Genomic DNA, 19,794 nt, shown 5'->3' with positions numbered 1-19,794 from the left:
AGCCAATTCACACCTCTTTAACCTGGGGTTACCCCTATCTGGTTTAGCACAGGGCTAAATCGCTGGCTTTAAAAGCCGACCGAGTCAGGTCAGAAGCGTGGTTCAATTCCCGGAATAGCCTCCCCGAACAGGCGACGGAATGTGGCTTTTCACGATAGCTTAATTTGAAACCTACTTGTGACAATAAGCGATTTTCTTTTTCATTTTCATTTAATCTCTGGACCTGTAAAGACTTAATTACCTGCAAATGCTGGCATTCAAAGCATTGTCTTGCATTTTTGACATTGCCTCTATATATGTATCCGAAACATACCTCTTCATTCACCTGAGGAACGAGCAGTGCTCCGAAAGCTAGTGTTTGAAACACACCTGTTGGACTTTAACCTGGTGTTGTCAGACTTGTTACTGTGCACAGCAGGGGCTGACAGAGAAAGAGTCATTCACCACCCAAATGTCGAAATGCACCTCCCCCAACACACGCGCATGCCCACTGCCACTGAAAGTTTTGTCCTGATTCTGATATGCAGACGTTTTAACGGAAACTAGCAAACAACATAATGATTTTATTCACTCAATAACAATATCAGAGATTGATCATTACAGATTTAGTTCAACCTTAACACAGATTTTCAGAGAATGAAAGATATTGAATGAATGACAGACTCTCATACAGTCCCAGAGACTCTCGCAAAGCGATTTAACTGAATACAAAGACAGATTGTTGCAGAAGATATGTAACAATCCGAAGAATGATTGGTATATTACAAATATGGAATGAATCTGACTCTGGAATAGGTTGTCGATTCTTCCACTGATTCAGGACCGCCCATCACCAGGACGTGTTGGTCCAAAAGAGTTGGGATGAGATGGGGCTGAGTTTCACTGTGTATCCAGTCAGTCCTCGGAGAAGCACAAAAACAATGAGCGAGGGAGAGAGAAAGAAACAAAGAAACAGATAGAGAGGCAAAGGAAAGAGAACAAGAAAATATTTTAAAAATATGTTCGATTTCTGCCACGATCTTTTTACCCAGAAATACATTCAGCTGAATGAAACCAAACCACGTTTCCATTCGCTGCCGTTGCTGCTTCTCCTTCCAAACGTTGCAGGAAATATTAAGACCATAAGACATAGGAGCGGAAGTAAGGCCATTCGGCCCATCGAGTCCACTCCACCATTCAATCATGGCTGATTTCAACTCCATTTACCCGCTCTCTCTCCATAGCCCTTAATTCCTCGAGAAATCAAGAATTTATCAACTTCTGTCTTAAAGACACTCAACGTCCCGGCCTCCACCGCCCTCTGTGGCAATGAATTCCACAGACCCACTACTCTCTGGCTGAAGAAATTTCTCCTCATCTCTGTTCTAAAGTGACTCCCTTTTATTCTAAGGCTGTGCCACCGGGTCCTAGTCTCCCCTGCTAATGGAAACTACTTCCCTACATCCACCCTATCTAAGGCATTCATTATCTTGTAAGTTTCTATTAGATCTCCCCTCAACCTCCTAAACTCCAATGAATGTAATCCCAGGGTCCTCAGACGTTCATCGTATGTTAGGCCTACCATTCCTGGGATCATCCGTTTGAATATCCGCTGGACCCGCTCCAATGCCAGTATTAGAAAATAGTCCATGCCTCTATTGTTTTTTCCAAAGTGCAAGACCTCGCACTTGCCCACGTTGAATTTCATCAGCCATTTCTTGGACCACTCTCCTAAACTGTCTAAATCTTTCTGCAGCCTCCCCACCTCCTCCATACTACCTGCCCCTCCACCTATCTTTGTATCACCGGCAAACTTAGCCAGAATGCCCCCAGTCCCGTCATCTAGATCGTTAATATATAAAGAGAACAGCTGTGGCCCCAACACTGAACCCTGTGGGACACCACTCGTCACCGGTTGCCATTCCAAAAAATAACCTTTTATCCCAACTCTCTGCCTTCTGCCTGACAGCCAATCGTCAATCCATGTTAGTACCTTGCCTCGAATACCATGGGCCCTTATTTTACTCAGCAGTCTCCCGTGAGGCACCTTATCAAAGGCCTTTTGGAAGTCAAGATAGATAACATCCATTGGCTCTCCTTGGTCTAACCTATTTATTATCTCTTCAAAGAACTCTAACAGGTTTGTCAGGCACGACCTCCCCTTACTAAATCCATGCTGACTTGTCCTAATCTGACCCTGCACTTCCAAGAATTTAGAAATCTCATCCTTAACAATGGATTCTAGAATCTTGCCAACAACCGAGGTTAGGCTAATTGGCCTATAAGTTTCCATCTTTTTCCTTGTTCCCTTCTTGAACAGGGGGGTTACAACAGCGATTTTCCAATCCTCTGGGACTTTCCCGGACTCCAGTGACTTTTGAAAGATCATAATTAACGCCTCCACTATTTCTTCAGCTGTCTCCTTTAGAACTCTAGGATGTAGTCCATCTGGGCCCGGAGATTTATCAATTTTTAGACCTCTTAGTTTCTCTAGCACTTTCTCCTTTGTGATGGCTACCATATTCAACTCTGCCCCCTGACTCTCCGGGATTGGTGGGATATTACTCATGTCTTCTACTGTGAAGACTGACGTAAAGTACTTATTTAGTTGTTCAGCTATTTCCTTGTCTCCCATCACAAAATTACAAGCGTCATTTTGGAGCGGCCCAATGTCAAGTTTTGCCTCCCGTTTGTTTTTAATATATTTAAAGAAACTTTCACTATCATTCCTAATGTTACTGGCTAGCCTACCTTCATATTTGATCCTCTCTTTCCTTATTTCTCTCTTTGTTATCCTCTGTTTGTTTTTTTAGCCTTCCCAATCTTCTGACTTCCCACTACTCTTTGCCACATTTATAGGCTTTCTCTTTTGCTTTGATGCATTCCCTAACTTCCTTTATCAGCCATGGCTGCCTAATCCCCTCTCTGATAACCTTTCTTTTCTTTGGAATGAACCTCTGCACTGTGTCCTCAATTGCTCCCAGAAACTCCTGCCATTGCTGTTCTACTGTCTTTCCCACTAGGCTCTGCTCCCAGTCGATTTTCGTCAGTTCCTCCCTCATGCCCCTGTAGTTACCTTTTTTTAACTGTAACACCTTTACATCTGATTCTACCTTCTTTCTTTCAAATTGGAGATTGAATTCTACCATATTATGATCACTGCCTCCTAAGTGCTCCCTTACTTTAAGATCTTTAATCAAGTCTGGCTCATTACATAACACTAAGTCCAGAATGGCCTGTTCCCTCGTGGGCTCCATCACAAGCTGTTCCAAAAAGCCCTCCTGTAAACATTCAATGAATTCCCTTTCCTTGGGTCCACTGGCAGCATTATTTACCCAGTCCACCTGCATATTGAAGTCCCCCATGATCACTGTGACCTTGCCTTTCTGACATGCACTTTCTATTTCGTGGTGCATTTTGTGCCCCCGGTCCTGACCACTGTTAGGAGGCCTGTACATAATCCCATTATGGTTTTTTTGCCTTTGTGGTTCCTCAACTCTACCCACACAGACTCCACATTATCTGACCCTATGTCATTTAGTGCTATTGATTTAATTTCATTCCTAATTAAGAAGGCAACCCCGCCCCCTCTGCCCACCTCTCTGTCTTTTCGATAGGTTGTGAATCCCTGGATGTTTAAATGCCAGTCCTGAACCCCCTGCAACCATGTCTCTGTGATGCCTACCACATCATACCTGCCAGTCACAATCTGGGCCACAAGCTCATCTACCTTGTTCCGTACACTGCGCGCATTTAAATATAGCACCTTTAATTCTCTATTGACCGTCCCTTTTTGTTTTCTTAGTGTGGTGGACCTTGGTTTACTGAGCCTTTCCATACACTGTGTCATATTTTGTGGGATGGGGACTATCGTAACCTCTCCTGAGTTTTGTCTTTTCATGCTTTTTTGTATTCCTAAGCAGCTAGGCTTCCCACTGATTACTTCACCTCTTGGTTCCCAGACTTTCCCTTCCCTTATTATTTCCTGATTGCTGTTTTGGGTGTGAGTTCCTTATTCATCTGAATATTTCGTTCAGTGTCCCCCCCCCCCCCCCCCCCCCCGAAAATGTTAAATATCTGACTGAACTTGATTAACGTTGAAACCGCTTATTTACAAACAATCGGAAAACGTATTAATTTTCGAGTCAGCGGCTTGTGCGGGGAGTAGAGCAAACATTTCGAATCACAGTCGCTGCGAGCAGGATTCGAACCCCATTGGATTTCAAGTCCAACGCCTTAACCACTCGGCCATCGCAGCTGCGTTCATTGTGTCATTCATTAGTTATTTGGTCGATGGAATACATTCTAAAACCAGCCTGGAATCACTCCAGGAAGTTATTCCATTCGAGCGACCAATAGTCGGCCGGTGCAGACACGGTGGGCCGAATGGCCTCCTTCTGCACTGTAAATTCAATGATAATCTATGATTAATCTAGGAAAAAGGTTCGGCACAACATCGTGGGCCGAAGGGCCTGTTCTGTGCTGTATTTTTCTATGTTCTAATAGTGTTTATGTGAGGTGGGGTTGAAACTTCGTGGAAAATGGCCATTGGATTTGGAGAGAAGCCTTGAGAGACTCGAAAATCTCAACTCCCTAAACGCACAATTCCACTGATTAAATAGTTTGTGTAACAACATCAGTTACATTGGAAATATATTAGAAATTCAAATGGAACAGGACCACGCTTCCCAGTCTGGGAGAAAATTAAAATGATGGAATCTAGAAATTACGGCACAGAAGGAGACCTGTGCAGGCCGAATAGTCACGTGATGACCTGATGACGCAACTAACATGATCACGTGTCTGGATTCGAGCAGTTCTCCCCGGATCGCGGCCAGAGCACAATCCAGGAGGGGCTGCTCAATTATTAATTTAATTATTTGTTATTACAAGACCTTGGTCGCCAGTCATTGAGAGACCAGCATTTTTACATGGTGTCAGGAGTGGGCGGTATGGCAGAAGGACTCCACCGCATCAACCTCCTTGTATCATCCAATCGTAAAATCTCCAGCGCAGAAGGAGGCCATTCGACCCAACGAGTCAACACTGACCCTCCGAATGAGCACCGCCGCTACTCTGCAAGAAGAGGTTTAATCAATAGGGCAGCACCATCCCGGCTCGCTCAGTCGGTAGAGCATGGTACTTTTAATTTCAGGATCGTGGGTTCGAGCCCCACGTTGGGCGCTTCCATATTAGTATCTTCAAATATTCATGCTGAATTAACTGTCTTCATAATACTATGTCGCTTGACTGGGAATCCAGGGGTGTGAACTAACCCTTGGTGACAAGATTGAATAAATCTGGAATTGAAATTTCGTCTCCGTAATGGCGCAGAAAGGTTCTGCTTCAGACGGATCGATTTCCACAACCGGGAACACATTTACACAATAGGGAATGATTTGACACAACCAAAGAACAAAGAAATGTACAGCACAGGAACCGGCCCTCCAAGCCTGTGCCGACCTTGCTGCCCGACTAAACTACAATCTTCTACACTTCCTGGGTCCGTATCCCTCTATTCCCATCCTATTCATGTATTTGTCAAGATGCCCCTTAAATGTCACTATCGTCCCTGCTTCCACCACCTCCTCCGGTAGCGAGTTCCAGGCACCCACTACTCTCTGCGTAAAAAACTTGCCTCGTGCATCTACTCTAAACGTTGCCCCTCTCACCTTAAACCTAGTAATTGACCCCTCTACCCTGGGGAAAAGCCTCTGACTATCCACTCTGTCTGTGCCCCTCATAATTTTATAGACCTCTATCAGGTCTCCCCTCAACCACCTTCGTTCCAGTGAGAACAAACCGAGTTTATTCAATCGCTCCTCATAGCTAATGCCCTCCATACCAGGCAACATTCTGGTAAATATCTTCTGCACCCTCTCTAAAGCCTCCACATCCTTCTGGTAGTGTGGCGACCAGAATTGAACACTATACTCCAAGTGTGGCCTAACTAAGGTTCTATACAGCTGCAACATGACTTGCCAATTCTTATACTCAATGTCCCGGCCAATGAAGGCAAGCATGCCGTATGCCTTCTTGACTACCTTCTCCACCTGTGTTGCCCTTTTCAATGACCTGTAGACCTGTACTCCTAGATCTCTTTGACTTTCAATACTCTTGAGGGTTCTACCATTCACTGTATATTCCCTACCTGCATTAGACCTTCCAAAATGCATTACCTCACATTTGTCCGGATTAAACTCCATCTGCAATCTCTCCGCCCAAGTTTCCAAACAATCTAAATCCTGCTGTATCCTCTGACAGTCCTCATCGCTATCCGCAATTCCACCCACCTTTGTGTCGTCTGCAAACTTACTCAACAGACCAGTTACATTTTCCTCCAAATCATTTATATATACTACAAAGAGCAAAGGTCCCAGCACTGATCCCTGTGGAACACCACTGGTCACAGCCCTCCAATTAGTGCAGTGCAGTGCAGATCTGTCACCGGCAGAGTCATTGTTCCACGACAGAGAGAACAGTCACACAGCAGAGAGCTCAGTTACACGGCTGAGAGCTCAGTTACACATCAGAGAGCACGGTTACACAGCAGGATATACATTTACAAACAGGGCCTCTCTGTGTGCAGCAGAAAACACATTTTCCTAAATACCCAATTTCTCCATCTCAGTATCTTGCTGGTTTGCACTGAACCTTTTCTGTGTGTCACTGTGTGTATCCTGATAGTCTCTTTCTGTGTGACTTTCTCTATCTCTTACAGCCATGCGGATGTTACGTATTCATCTCACGTTTCCCAAACAAGAATTGTGATTGATAAATACAGAAAGATTTCCACACTGACATTCAGTACCAATGTCTGATAGAGACTGAATCCCACCCTCACATACAGTACCAGACATTGACTGAGAGGGAAACCGAGAATGGGAGGCAATGTCATACTGGACTCGGAACTGTAACTTTCTCTCTCCACAGATGTTGCCAGACCAGCCGAGTTATCCAACATGTTATATTTCTCTTTCAGGATTTTATGAAGAATCTCCATAACGGCATTGCCCTTGTGCTCGACGCTTCTATTTATAAAGATTGGTCCCGGATGTCTATTGTTCTGTTCGCAGCGGAGGCCAACAAACCAGAAAGAACCAAATTGACCCAATGACCCCGATAAGAAAAGCAAGGGACAAAAAAGAGTTTCTTTCGATTTTACTTTAACAACCAAACCAAATTGAACAGGAATTAAAAAGCCCATTGAGTTGATAAAATAAATTTTGCTTGGGAGGTAATGGTAAAATGGTGTCAGCGGCACGCTGACCACCGGCTGGCTCGTTGGTCTAGTGGTATGATTCTCGGTTAGGATCTTCTGCTGCCATAAAATGAGAGAGATCCCGGGTTCAGATTGCGGACTGTGCAAATAACTTTTTTAAATCTGTACGATCGATATGGTGCCATTGACTGAAATCGGGAGTAGTTTGGAGGAAAGGGAGGGAGGGAGCGAGGGTCATGTTTAGAGCTTAACCACTTCTTTACGCCAGTTCTTCGGCTGCCAACAGTACAGTCGAGGTGACCCAGTTGACCTCTTCCAGAATCCTCCTCTGCCGCTTCCACTGGATGAATTTCCTCATGTTTGTCCACTGGAGGGGTTCTTCGGCTACTTGTCTGTGAAAGCAGCACCGGAAGCAGCTGTGGAGACAGATTCCAATCTCCAGGATGCAACTCTCCAATTGGATACTTCACTTTGATCAGATCTTACACTCTCGTTTAGAGAATCATTGAATAGTTACAGATCAGGCGAAATCCATTTTGCCCACGGTGTCCACGTTGGTCGCCGAGAGCTGGCGGTAGTCCCGTGATAAAAATAGAAAATGCTGGAAAATCCCAGTAGGCCTGGCAGCATCTGTAGAGAGGGAAACAGAGTATGAGAAGCAGGGTCATACTTGACTCGGAACTGTAACTCTCTTTCTCTCTCCACAGATGTTGCCAGACCAGCCGAGTAATCCAACATTTTCCAATTCTCTTTCAGGATTTTATGAAGAATCTGCATTATGAAGAATGTGCTCGACGCTTCTATTTATAAAGATTGGTCCCGGATGTCTATTGTTCTGTTCGCAGTGGAGGCCAACAAACCAGAAAGAACCAAATTGACCTAATGATCCCGATAAGATAAGCAAGGGACAAAAAATAGTTTATTTGGATTTTACTTTAACAACCAAACCAAATTCAACAGGAATTAAGAAGCCCATTGAGTTAATAAAATAAGCTTCGGTTGGGAAGTAATGGTAAGATTGTTTCAGCGGGACGTTGATCAGAAGGTGGCTCGTTTGTCTAAGGGTATGATTCTCGCTTTGGCGATTCTCACGTAGGAAATTCTGCTGCGATAAAATACCAGAGGTCCCGGGTTCCAATCCCGGACGAACCCTGCAAAGCACTTTTTAACATCTGTGCGATCGATATGGTACCATTGACTGAACGCGGGAGCAGTTTTGAGGAAAAGTAGGGAGGGACGTGTTTGGCGCTTAACCGCTCCTTGACACCTGTTCTTCGGTTGCCCACAGTACAGTCGAGGTGACTCAGTTGACCTCTTCCAGAATCCTCCACTGCTGCCTCCACTGAATGAAGTTCCTCCTGTTTGTCCACTGGAGGCGTTCTTCACTGAGTTCTGAATTTGGTGCATTTGCGTGCTATAGTGAGAGTTTCGTGACTGAGGGTGTATAAGGGTTAATTTTGATCTAAAGTCTAGTCTTTCTTTTATTTAGTTAATTAACCTAAAAGTTCCTGTTTGGTTGAGAAGGTGAATTTTCATCAAGCTTTAAACAAAGGTTCTACTTGTAGGTACTTGCAGCTGGAGCTTATTAATTAGCTAATTGGATTAGGCCAGTCTCCAGAGGCTAGATTCACGGTATAAAAGTGATCCAGCTACAGTGCACACTTTGTTTCCTCTGAGTGATGAATTTGGTGCATTTGACTGCTACAGTGAGTGTTTGGTGACTGAGGGAGTTAGGTGAGGAGTTAGTAAGGTGCTCCTTTAATTTCATTTCAGCAAAGAGCGAGAACGGAACCAGGAGTTTATATAGTGTGCAGCTGACTGGGAGCAGAGTCAGAGGCCGGAAGTCCAGTTGATCCACAGGGCAGCTATATTCTGTAAGATAAGAAGGGTTGGAGGCTAGGGCAGTTACATGCTCATCCTGTAGGATGTGGGTGGTGAGGGATACGGTGTCCACGCTGACTGTACCTGAGGGAAGTGCACCCAACTTCAGCTCCTCAGAGACCGTGTTAGGGAACTGGAGCTGGAGCTGGATGAACTTCGGATCATCCGCGAGGCAGAGGGGGTTATAGAGAATAGTTACAGGGAGGTAAGCACACCCAAGGTGCAGGACAAGAGTAGCTGGATTACAGTCAGGGGAAAGAAAACAAACAGGCAGACAGTGCAGGGATCCCTCGTGGCCGTTCCTCTTCAAAACAAGTATACCGTTTTGGATGCTGTTGGGGGGGGGGGGGGTGACCTACCGGGGGAAGGCCTTAGCGGCCAGCTCTCTGGCACTGAGTCTGGGTCTGGGGCTCAGAAGGGAGGGGGGAGAAGAGAAAAGTAATCGTAATAGGAGATTCAATGGTTAAGGGAATAGATAGGAGATTCAGTGGTCGCGAGCGAGACTCCCAGAAGGTATGTTGCTTTCCGGGTGCCTGTGCCAGGGATGTCTCGTATCGTGTCTTCAGGATCCTTAAGGGGGAGAGTGAGCAGCCAGAAGTCGTGGTGCACATTGCGATCAACGAGGTAGGTCGGAAAAAGGGTGTGGAGGTAATAAACGGAGTTAGGCTGGAAATTAAAAGCCAGAACAGACAGAGTTGTCATCTCTGGTTTGTTGCCGGTGCCACGTGATAGCGAGGCTAGGAATAGGGAGAGAGTGCAGTTAAACACGTGGCTGCAGGGATGGTGTAGGAGGGAGGGCTTCAGGTATTTGGATAATTGGAGTGCATTCTGGGGGAGGTGGGACCTGTACAAGCAGGATGGGTTGCATCTGAACCAGAGGGGCACCAATATCCTGGGAGGGAGGTTTTCTAGTAATCTTCGGGAGGGTATAAACTAATTTGGCAGGGGAATGGGAACCGGATTTGTAGTCCAGCAACTAAGGTAGCCGATATTCAGAACGCCAAAGCGTGTAATGAGGCAGTGGGGAAGGTAACACTGACAAAGGAGAGTACTTGCAGGCACGGAGATGGGTTGAAGTGTGTATACCTCAACGCAAGAAGCATCAGGAATAAGGTGGGTGAACTTAAGGCATGGATCGGTACGTGGGACTACGATGTGGTGGCCATCACAGAAACTTGGATAGAAGAGGGGCAGAAATGGTTGTTGGAGGTCCCTGGTTATAGATATTTCAATACGATTAGGAAGGGTGGTAAAAGAGGTGGTGGGGGGGGGGGGTGGCATTGCTAATTAGAGATAGTATAACAGCTGCAGACAGACAGTTCGAGGAGGATCTGCCTACTGAGGTAGTATGGGTTGAAGTCAGAAATACGAAAGGAGCGGTCACCTTGTTGGGAGTTTTCTGTGGGCCCAAATATTAGCAGAGATGTGGAGGAACAGATTGGGAAACAGATTTTGGAAAGGTGCAGAAATCACAGGGTAGTAGTCATGGGTGACTTCAACTTCCCAAACATTGAGTGGAAACTCTTTACAAAGAACAAAGAGCAAAGAAAATTACAGCACAGGAACAGGCCCTTCGGCCCTCCCAGCCTGCGCCGATCCAGATCCTTCACCAAAACCTGTCGCCTATTTTCCAAGGATCTACTTCCCTCTGTTCCCCGCCCGTTCATATATCTGTCTAGATGCATCTTAAATGACGCTATCGTGCCCGCCTCTACCAGCTCCGCTGGCAAAGCATTCCAGGCACCCACCACCCTCTGCGTAAAATACTTTCCACGCACACCTCCCTTAAACTTTCCACCTCTCACCTTGAAATCGTGACCCCTTGTAATTGATACCCCCACTCTTGGAAAAAGCTTGTTGCTATCCACCCTGTATATACCTCTCATAATTATGTAGACCTCAATCAGATCCCCCTTCAACCTCCGTCTTTCCAATGAAAACAATCCTAATCTACTCAACCTTCCTTCATAGCTAGCACCCTCCATACCAGGCAACATCCTGGTGAACCTCCTCTGCACCATCTCTAAATCATCCACATCCTTCTGGTAATGTGGCGACCAGAACTGCACGCAGTATTCCAACTGTGGCCTGACCAAAGTTCTAGACAACTGTTACATGACCTGCCGACTCTTGTACTCAATACCCCGTCCGATGAAGGCAAGCATGCTGTATGCTTTTTTGACCACTCTATCGACCTGCGTTGCCACCTTCAGGGTACAATGGACCTGAACTCCCAGATCTCTCTGTACATCAATTTTCCCCAGGACTCTTCCATTGACCGTAAAGTCCGCTCTTGAATTAGATCTTCCAAAATGCATCACCTCGCATTTGCCTGGATTGAACTCCACCTGCCATTTCTCTGCCCAACTCTCCAATCTATTTATATTTCCCGGTATTCTCTGACAGTCCTCCACGGTATCTGCAACTCCACCAATCTTAATATCATCTGCAAACTTGCTAATCAAACCACCTATTCCTTCGTCCAGATCATTTATGTATATCACAAACAACAGTGCTCCGAGCACGGATCCCTGTGGAACACCACTAGTCACCTTTCTCCGTTTTGAGACACTCCCTTCCACCACTACTCTCTGTCTCCTGTTGCCCAGCCAGTTCTTTATCCATCTAGCTAGTACAGCCTGAACCCCATACGACTTCACTTTTTCCAGCAACCTGCCATGGGAAACTTTATCAAACGCCTTACTGAAGTCCATGTATATGACATCTACAGCCCTTCCCTCATCAATTAACGTTGTCACTTCCTCAAAGAATTCTATTAGGTTTCTAAGTTATGACCTTCCCTGCACAAAACCATGCTGCCTATCACTGATAAGTCTATTTTCTTCCAAATGTGAATAGATCCTATCACGCAGTATCTTCTCCACAGTTTGTGCAGTGTGTCCAGGAAGCTTTTCCAACACAGTATGTAGATTGTCCGACCAGTGGGGAGGCCATATTGGATTTGGTACTTGGTAATGAACCAAGGCAAGCGATAGATTTGTTAGTGGGGGAGCATTTTGGAGATAGTGACCACAATTCTGTGACTTTCACTTTAGTAATGGAGAGGGATAGATGCGTGCAACAGGGCAAGGTTTACAATTGGGGGAAGGGTAAATACGATGTTGTCAGGCAAGCATTGAAGTGCATAAGTTGGGAACATAGGCTGGCAGGGAAGGACACAAGTGAAATGTGAAACTTGTTCAAGGAATAGGTACTACGTGTCCTTGATATGTATGTCCCTGCCAGGCAGGGAAGAGATGGTCGAGTGAGGGAACCATGGTTGACAAGAGAGGTTGAATGTCTTGTTAAGAGGAAGAAGGAGACATCTGTAAGGCTGAGGAAACAAATTTCAGTCAGGGCGCTGGAGGGATACAAGATAACCAGGAGGGAACTGAAGAAAGGGATTCGGAGAGCTAAGAGAGGCAAGGAAAATCTTTGGCGGGTAGGATCCAGGTAAATCCCAAGGCCTTTTACACATATGTGAGAAATATGAGAATGACTAGAGCGAGGGTAGGTCCCATCAAGGACAGTAGCGGGAGATTGTGTATTGTGTCTGAAGAGATAGGAGAGGTCTTGAACGAGTTCTTTTCTTCAGTATTTACAAATGAGAGGGGCCACATTGTTGGAGAGGATAGTGTGAAACAGTAAGCTCGAGGAAATACTTGTTTGGAAGGAAGATGTGTTGGGCATTTTGTAAAAGTTGAGGATAGACAAGTCCTCCGGGCCTGACGGAATATATACAAGAATTCTATGGGAAGCAAGAGATGAAATTGCAGAGCCGTCGGCAATGATCTTTTCGTCCTTACTGTCAGCAGGGGTGGTACCAGGGGATTGGGGAGTGGCGAATGTCGTTCTCCTGTTCAAAAAAGGGAATAGGGATAACCCTGGAAATTACAGTCCAGTTAGTCTTACTTCGGTGGTAGGCAAAAGTAATGGAAAGGGCACTGAGCGATAGGATTTCTGAGTATCTAGAAAGACACTGCTTGATTAGAGATAGTCAGCATGGATTTGTGAGAGGTAGGTCTTGCCTAACAAGTCTTATTGAATTCTTTGAGGAGGTGATGAAGCATGTGGATGAAGGTAAAGAAGTGGATGTAGTGTACATGGATTTTACTAAGGCATTTGATAATGATCCCCATGGTAGGCTTATGCAGAAAGTAAGGAGGCATGGGATAGTGGGACATTTGGCCTGTTAGATAACGAACTGGCTAACCGATAGAAGTCAGAGAGTGGTGATGGATAGCAAATATTCAGCCTGGATCCCAGTTACCAGTGGCGTACCGCAGGGATCAGTTCTGGGTCCTCTGCTGTTTGTGATTTTCAATAATGACTTGGATGAGGGAATTGAAGGGTGGGTCAGTAAATTTGCAGACGATACGAAGATTGGTGGAGCTATGGATAGTGAGGAGGGCTATTGTCGGTTGCAAAGAGACATAGATAGGATGCAGAGCTGGGCTGAGAAGTGGCAGATGGAGTTTAATCCTGAAAAGTGTGAGGTTGTCCATTTTGGAAGGACAAATATGAATGCGGATTAATGGGTTAACGGTAGGGTTCTTGGCAATGTGGAGGAGCAGAGAGATCTTGTGGGCTATGTTCATAGATGTTTGAAAGTTGCCACTCAAGTGGATAGAGCTGTGGAGAAGGCCAATGGTGTGCTAGCGTTCATTAACAGAGGGGTTGCATTTAAGAGCCGTGTGGTGATGATGCAGCTGTACAAAACTTTGGTAAGGCCATATTTGGAGCACTCGGATACAGGACTCTGGCTGGGGTTCAAAAGGAGGAAACGCATGTCTTGTTTGAAATGAAACGACGATGAAGATTGAATTTAAGTCGATTTGTGCACGGAGCTTAATTTTGACGACGACGCATCAGGATGGCCAGGCGGTCTAAGATGCTGCGTTCAGCTCGCTGTCTCTTTTGGAGACGTGGGTTAGAATCTCTCTCCTGATATTCACTTTTCCTCCACGAGATTTAATTTCTCCAGACAGACTTTCAACCTCAGGAAGATCATTGGACAAGCGTTGGCCTGAGGTCATGGGATTCCTGCTTAAATACGCACAGCAAGACCCCACAGGCAAAAGCCCAGTTAATGACTCGATAATCTGCTTCACTGACTCTGGTTGAGGAATTCATATTGATCCCAGGACCCCGTGTAAAATTCGTCTTCTCAACTTATAAATAGTGTGGCTGGTTCGATTGTTCACATGCGTCCGAGAGGGGAAGTTGGGAACTCGGTTTCTATTGTGATTTATTGCTCGATAAACCTTATTTCCTTATTGCCTCACTGTGAGGTATTACTGGATATCGTTATATATCAATATTGCCCCTCTGTGGAGTACTACTGGATAACGTTTCCCGTGCAGCTTTGACAAATTGTCACGTGGACTAGAAACGTTAGCTCATTTCTCTCCCTCCAGATGCTGCCTGGCCTGCTGAGACTTTAAAGCATTTTCTCCGTGGTTCCCTATGTGTGAGCTTTACAATGTTGCACTGTGTCATGCTGTCTCCTTCATTCTTGGGACTAATGTCGGGATGAGACTGCAAGAAATTTCTGATAGGTATTTGCTGCAAAGCAAACAGGAACGTGTGTTATGTTTACTTTTGGTGCGTGGGAGAATGTAAATAGAAGAGAACAGCCTCGATTCCTCGTCCTCAGGGTAATGGCCCAGCACGGTTTCCCAACCGCACTCTGCTCCTTCAACCAGGAGGTACGTCATTACTGCCCTGCGGCAGCCACACAACTGTTCACTTCCTCATTTTTTCTTTCAACAAGAATACACGTTTGAGCACACTGATTCTGGTCAGCACAGTTCAGATAATTCAGTTTCGTGCTGAATGGTTGTTCTGTGAAGGTGACGTGATTTCTTCTGTGACGTTGTTCTGATGGGAAAGTGGGGAATGGCTGCAATCACCTTCATAGAATGACGTTCGGCGCGACAGATTCACCTCTCTGGGAACATTGATCACGTTGTTACTGATTTCTTCAAACTTTACCTCAAGTCCGACCCCGCAAAGAACCAACCACGAGCAGAGTGGCGCAGCGGCAGCGTGCTGGGCCCATAACCCAGAGGTCGATAGATCGAAACCATTCTCTGCTATTTATTTTCTAATTCACACCAAAAGCAAACAAGTCGCTATTTGTCAGCAACACATCTGCCTTTTTCTTTATTCGTATCAAAGTTTTGCTTTCAGTCTGATCCGCTCCTTGATACCTGTTCTTCAGCGACCCACAGTGCAGCGAGGTGACTAAGTTGACTTCTCCCAGAACACTCTTCTCCCTCTACTGGATGAACGTTCACCTGTTTGGACACTGGAGGATTTCTCTCGGCGACTTGTCTGTGCAAGCAGCACCGGAAGCAGCTGTGGAGAGAAATTCCAGTCGTCAGGATGCAACTCTCCAGTTGGATACTACACGTCGCTCCGATCATAGACTCTCAGTGCCTTCGTGTGAGGAACGGATAGAAAGAATTCGGTCTTTGTTGATCGGAGCAACTGATCAATGCAGCAATGAGAAGCTGCTTAACCCCCAGCGGCTTGGGGAAGGATGTCACTCAGATACAGGACTCTGGCTGGGGTTCAAAAGGAGGAAACGTATGTCTTGTTTGAAATGAAACGACGATGAAGATTGAATTTAAGTCGATTTGTGCACGGAGCTTAGTTTTGACGACGACGCATCAGGATGGCCAGGCGGTCGAGAATGCTGCGTTCAGCTCGCAGTCGCTTTTGGAGACGTGGGTTAGAATCCCACTCCTGATATTGACTTTTCCTCCACGAGATTTAATTTCTCCAGCAAGATTTTCAACCTCAGGAATTTCATTGGAAAAGCGTTGGCCTGAGGTCATGAGATTCCTGCTTAAATATGCACAGCAAGACCCCACAGGCAAAAGCCCAGTTAATGACTCGATAACCTGCTTCAGTGACTCTGGTTGAGGAATTCATATTGATCTCAGGACCCCGGGTAAAATTCGTCTTCTCAACTTATAAATAGTGTGGCTGGTTGGATTGTTCACATGCGTCCGAGAGGGGAAGTTGGGAACTCGGTTTCTATTGTGATTTATTGCTCGATAAGCTTTATTTTCTTATTGCCCCACTGTGAGGTATTACTGAATATCGTTATATATCAATATTGCCCCTCTATGGGGTACTACTGGATAACGTTTCCTGTGCAGCTTTGACAAATTGTCACGTGGACTCGAAACGTTAGCTCTTTTCTCTCCCTGCAGATGCTTTCAGACCTGCTGAGACTTTAAAACATTTTCTCCGTGGTTCCCTCTGTGTGAGCTTTACAATGTTGCAATGTTTCATGCTGGACGCTTTGTTTCAGGAGGCAGTCACACCCGGTAGAATAAGTACTGTTAATTCGGACAGTGGTCAGGGACAGAGTGGTGTGACTGCAAGGGAGGCATGTAGGAGGATCCTGAGTTTAGGAGTTGAGGAGCCTCTGCCCTTGACCTTGTCCAACAGGCAGGAGGTACTTACTCCCTGTGTGGATGAGGAAGAGGGCTGTAGGGAGGATGCGTTGACTGACCACTGCACCGTGGTACAGGAAGCCATTCAAGAGTGGCGAGCAAAAAGACAAGTGGTAGTTGTAGGGGATTCTATAATTAGCGGGATTGATGTCATCCTTTGTAAGCCAGATCGAGAGTCCCACATGGTATGTTGCCTGCCCGATGCCAGGGTGAGGGACATCTCTGATCGGCTTGAAATGATTTTGGAGAGGGAGGGGGAGGATCCAGTTGTTGTGGTCCACGTGGGGACTAACAACATAGGTAAGACTAGGAAAGAGCACCTGTTTGGGGATTATCAAACACTAGGGACTAAATTAAAGAACAGGTCTTCCAGGGTTATAATCTCTGGATTGCTACCCGAGCCACGTGCCAATTGGCATAGGGTTGAGAAAATTAGAGAAGTTTCCCGCACTAAAGGAGTGGTGCGGTAAAGAGGGATTCCATTTCATGGGGCATTGGCATCAGTAATAGGGCAGGAGGGACCTGTACCGTTGGGACGGACTTCACCTGAACCATTCTGGGACCAGTGTTCTAGCGAATAGGATAAATAGGTTGGTCACAAGGACTTTCAACTAGCAGGTTGGGGGGAAGGGAAATGTAAAGCTATGGACAGTATGATGGTTAATGGAGATTAAGGCAGCAGGTTACGTGACAGGTTATTATGTAGAGATATGGGTTCAAAGACAAGGAAAAATGGGAGAAATGGTAAGAGGAAAAATAAATTGCGAAAAGTTACTGATCAAGGTGTTAGGATTCATAACAAAGACGTAAGAAACAGCATAAGTGTACTTTACCTGAATGCTCGGAGTATACGAAATAAGGTAAATGAGTTGATGGCGCCAATCATCGTGAATGACTATGATTTAGTGGCCATTCCTGAAACATGGTTAAAAGATGGTGACGACTGGGAGTTAAATATTCAAGGGATTCAGACTATACGAAAGGGTAGAATGGACGGTAAGGGCGGTGGTGTAGCGTTGTTGTTTAAGGATGGCGTCCGGGCAATAGTAAGAGATGATATTGGTGCTATGGAGGACAAGGTTGAATCAATTTGGGTGGAAATCAGGAATAGTAAGGCGAAAAGGGCACTGATAGGAGTAGTCTATAGGCCACCAAATAGTAACAGGATGGTAGGGAAGGCAATAAGCAAAGAAATAACAGATGCATGTAGAAATGGTACAGCGGTTATCATGGGAGATTTTAATCTGCATATCGATTGGTTTAACCAGGTTGGTAAAGGCAGCCTTGAGGAGGAGTTTATAGAATGTGCCCGGGATAATTTCCTGGAACAGTATGTAATAGAACCTACAAGGGAACAAGCGGTCCTAGATCTGGTCCTGTGTAATGAGGCAGGATTGATTAATGATCTCATAGTTCGGGATCCTCTTGGAAGGAGCGACCAGAATATGGTGGAATTTAAAATACAGTTGGAGGATGACAAGGTAAAATCAAACACTAGTGTTTTGTGCTTAAACAAAGGCGATTACAATGGGATGAGAGAAGAACTAGCTAAGGTAGACTGGGAGCAAAGACTTCATGGTGAAGCAGTTGAGGAACAGTGGAGAACCTTCCGAGCGATCTTTCACAGTGTTTCGAAAAGGTTCATACTGACAAAAAAGAAAGACGGCAGAAAGGGGAAAAATCGACCGTGGATATCTAAGGAGGTGAGGGAGAGTATCAAATTGAAGGAAAAACATACAAAGTGTCAAAAATTAGTGGGAGACTAGAGGACTGGGAAGTCTTTAGGGGACAACAGAAAACTACTAAAAAAAGGCATAAAGAAGAGTAAGGTAGACTATGAAAGTAAACTGGCTGAGAACATAAAAGCAGATAGTAACAGCTTCTACAAATATATAAGACAAAAAAGAGTGGCTAAGGTAAATATTGGTCCTTTGGAAGACGAGAAGGGAGATTTAATAATAGGAGACGGGGAAATGGCTGAGGAGCTGAACAGGTTTTTTGGGTCAATCTTCACAGTGGAGGACACAAATAACATGCCAGTGACTGATGGAAATAAAGATATGATTGGTGAGGACCTTTGAGATGATTGTAATCACTAAAGAGGCAGTATTGGGCAAGCTAATGGGGCTAAAGGTGGACAAGTCTCCTGGCCCTGATGGGCTGCATCCCAGAGTGTTAAAAGAGATGGCTAGGGAAATTGTAAACGCACTAGTGCTAATTTACCAAAATTCACTAGACTCTGGGGTGGTCCCAGAGGATTGGAAAGTAGCAAACGTGACACCACTGGTTAAAAAAGGAGGTCGGCAGGAAGCGGGTAATTATAGGCCGGTAAGCTTAACTTCGGTTGTAGGGAAAATGGTGGAATCTATCATTAAGGATGAAATAGCGGGGCACCTGGAGGGAAATTGTCCCATTGGGCAGACGCAGCATGGGTTCGCAAAGGATAGTTCGTGTCTGACTAATTTGGTAGAATTTTTTGAGGACGTTACCAGTGCAGTAGATAACGGGGAGCCAATGGATGTGGTATATCTGGATTTCCAGAAAGCTTTTGACAAGGTGCCGCACAAAAGGTTGCTGCATAAACTAAAGATGCATGGCATTGAGGGTAAAGTGGTAGCATGGGTAGAGGATGGGTTAACTAACAGAAAGCAGAGAGTGGGGATCAAAGGGGTGTTTCTCTGGTTGGCAACCTGTAACTAGTGGGGTCCCTCAAGGATCAGCGTTGGGCCCGCAGTTATTCACAATTTACATAGACTATTTGGAGTTGGGGACCAAGTGCAATGTGTCAAAATCTGCAGACGACACTAAGATGAGTGGTAAAACAAAAAGTGCAGAGGATACCGGAAGTCTGTAGAAGGATTTGGATACGTTAGGTGAATGGGATAGGGTCTGGCAGATGGAGTTCAATGTTGCCAAGTCTGAGGCTATCCATTTTGGGAGGAATAACAGCAGAATGGATTATTATTTAAACGGTAAGATGTTAAAACATGCTGCTGTGCAGAGGGACCTGGGTGTGCTGGTGCACGAGTCGCAAAAAGTTGGTGTGCAGGTGCAACAGGTGATTAAGAAGGCTAATCGAGTTTTGTCTTTCATTGCTAGAGGGATGGAGTTCAAGACTAGTGAGTTTATGCTGCAATTGTATAGGGTGTTGGTGAGGCCGCATCTGGAGTATTGTGTTCAGTTTTGGTCTCCTTACCTGAGAAAGGACATATTGGCACTGGAGGGACTGCAGAGGAGATTCAC

General features: G+C 45.4%; 1 non-coding gene across 1 annotated transcript; it reads right to left on the bottom strand.

The window, feature by feature from the left end:
* Nucleotides 1-4,169: 4,169 nt before the first annotated feature.
* On the bottom strand, nt 4,170-4,237 carry trnas-uga (transfer RNA serine (anticodon UGA)). The gene has a single exon. It is a non-coding gene; the product is annotated as a tRNA-Ser (tRNA).
* Between the last annotated feature and the right edge of the window lie 15,557 nt (nt 4,238-19,794).

Source organism: Scyliorhinus torazame, chromosome 24, assembly GCF_047496885.1.
Source record: "Scyliorhinus torazame isolate Kashiwa2021f chromosome 24, sScyTor2.1, whole genome shotgun sequence".
NCBI classification, from domain to species: Eukaryota; Metazoa; Chordata; class Chondrichthyes; order Carcharhiniformes; family Scyliorhinidae; genus Scyliorhinus; species Scyliorhinus torazame.
The sequence above is the reverse complement of the archived record's forward strand: the minus strand, read 5'-3'. Positions and strand labels throughout refer to the sequence as shown.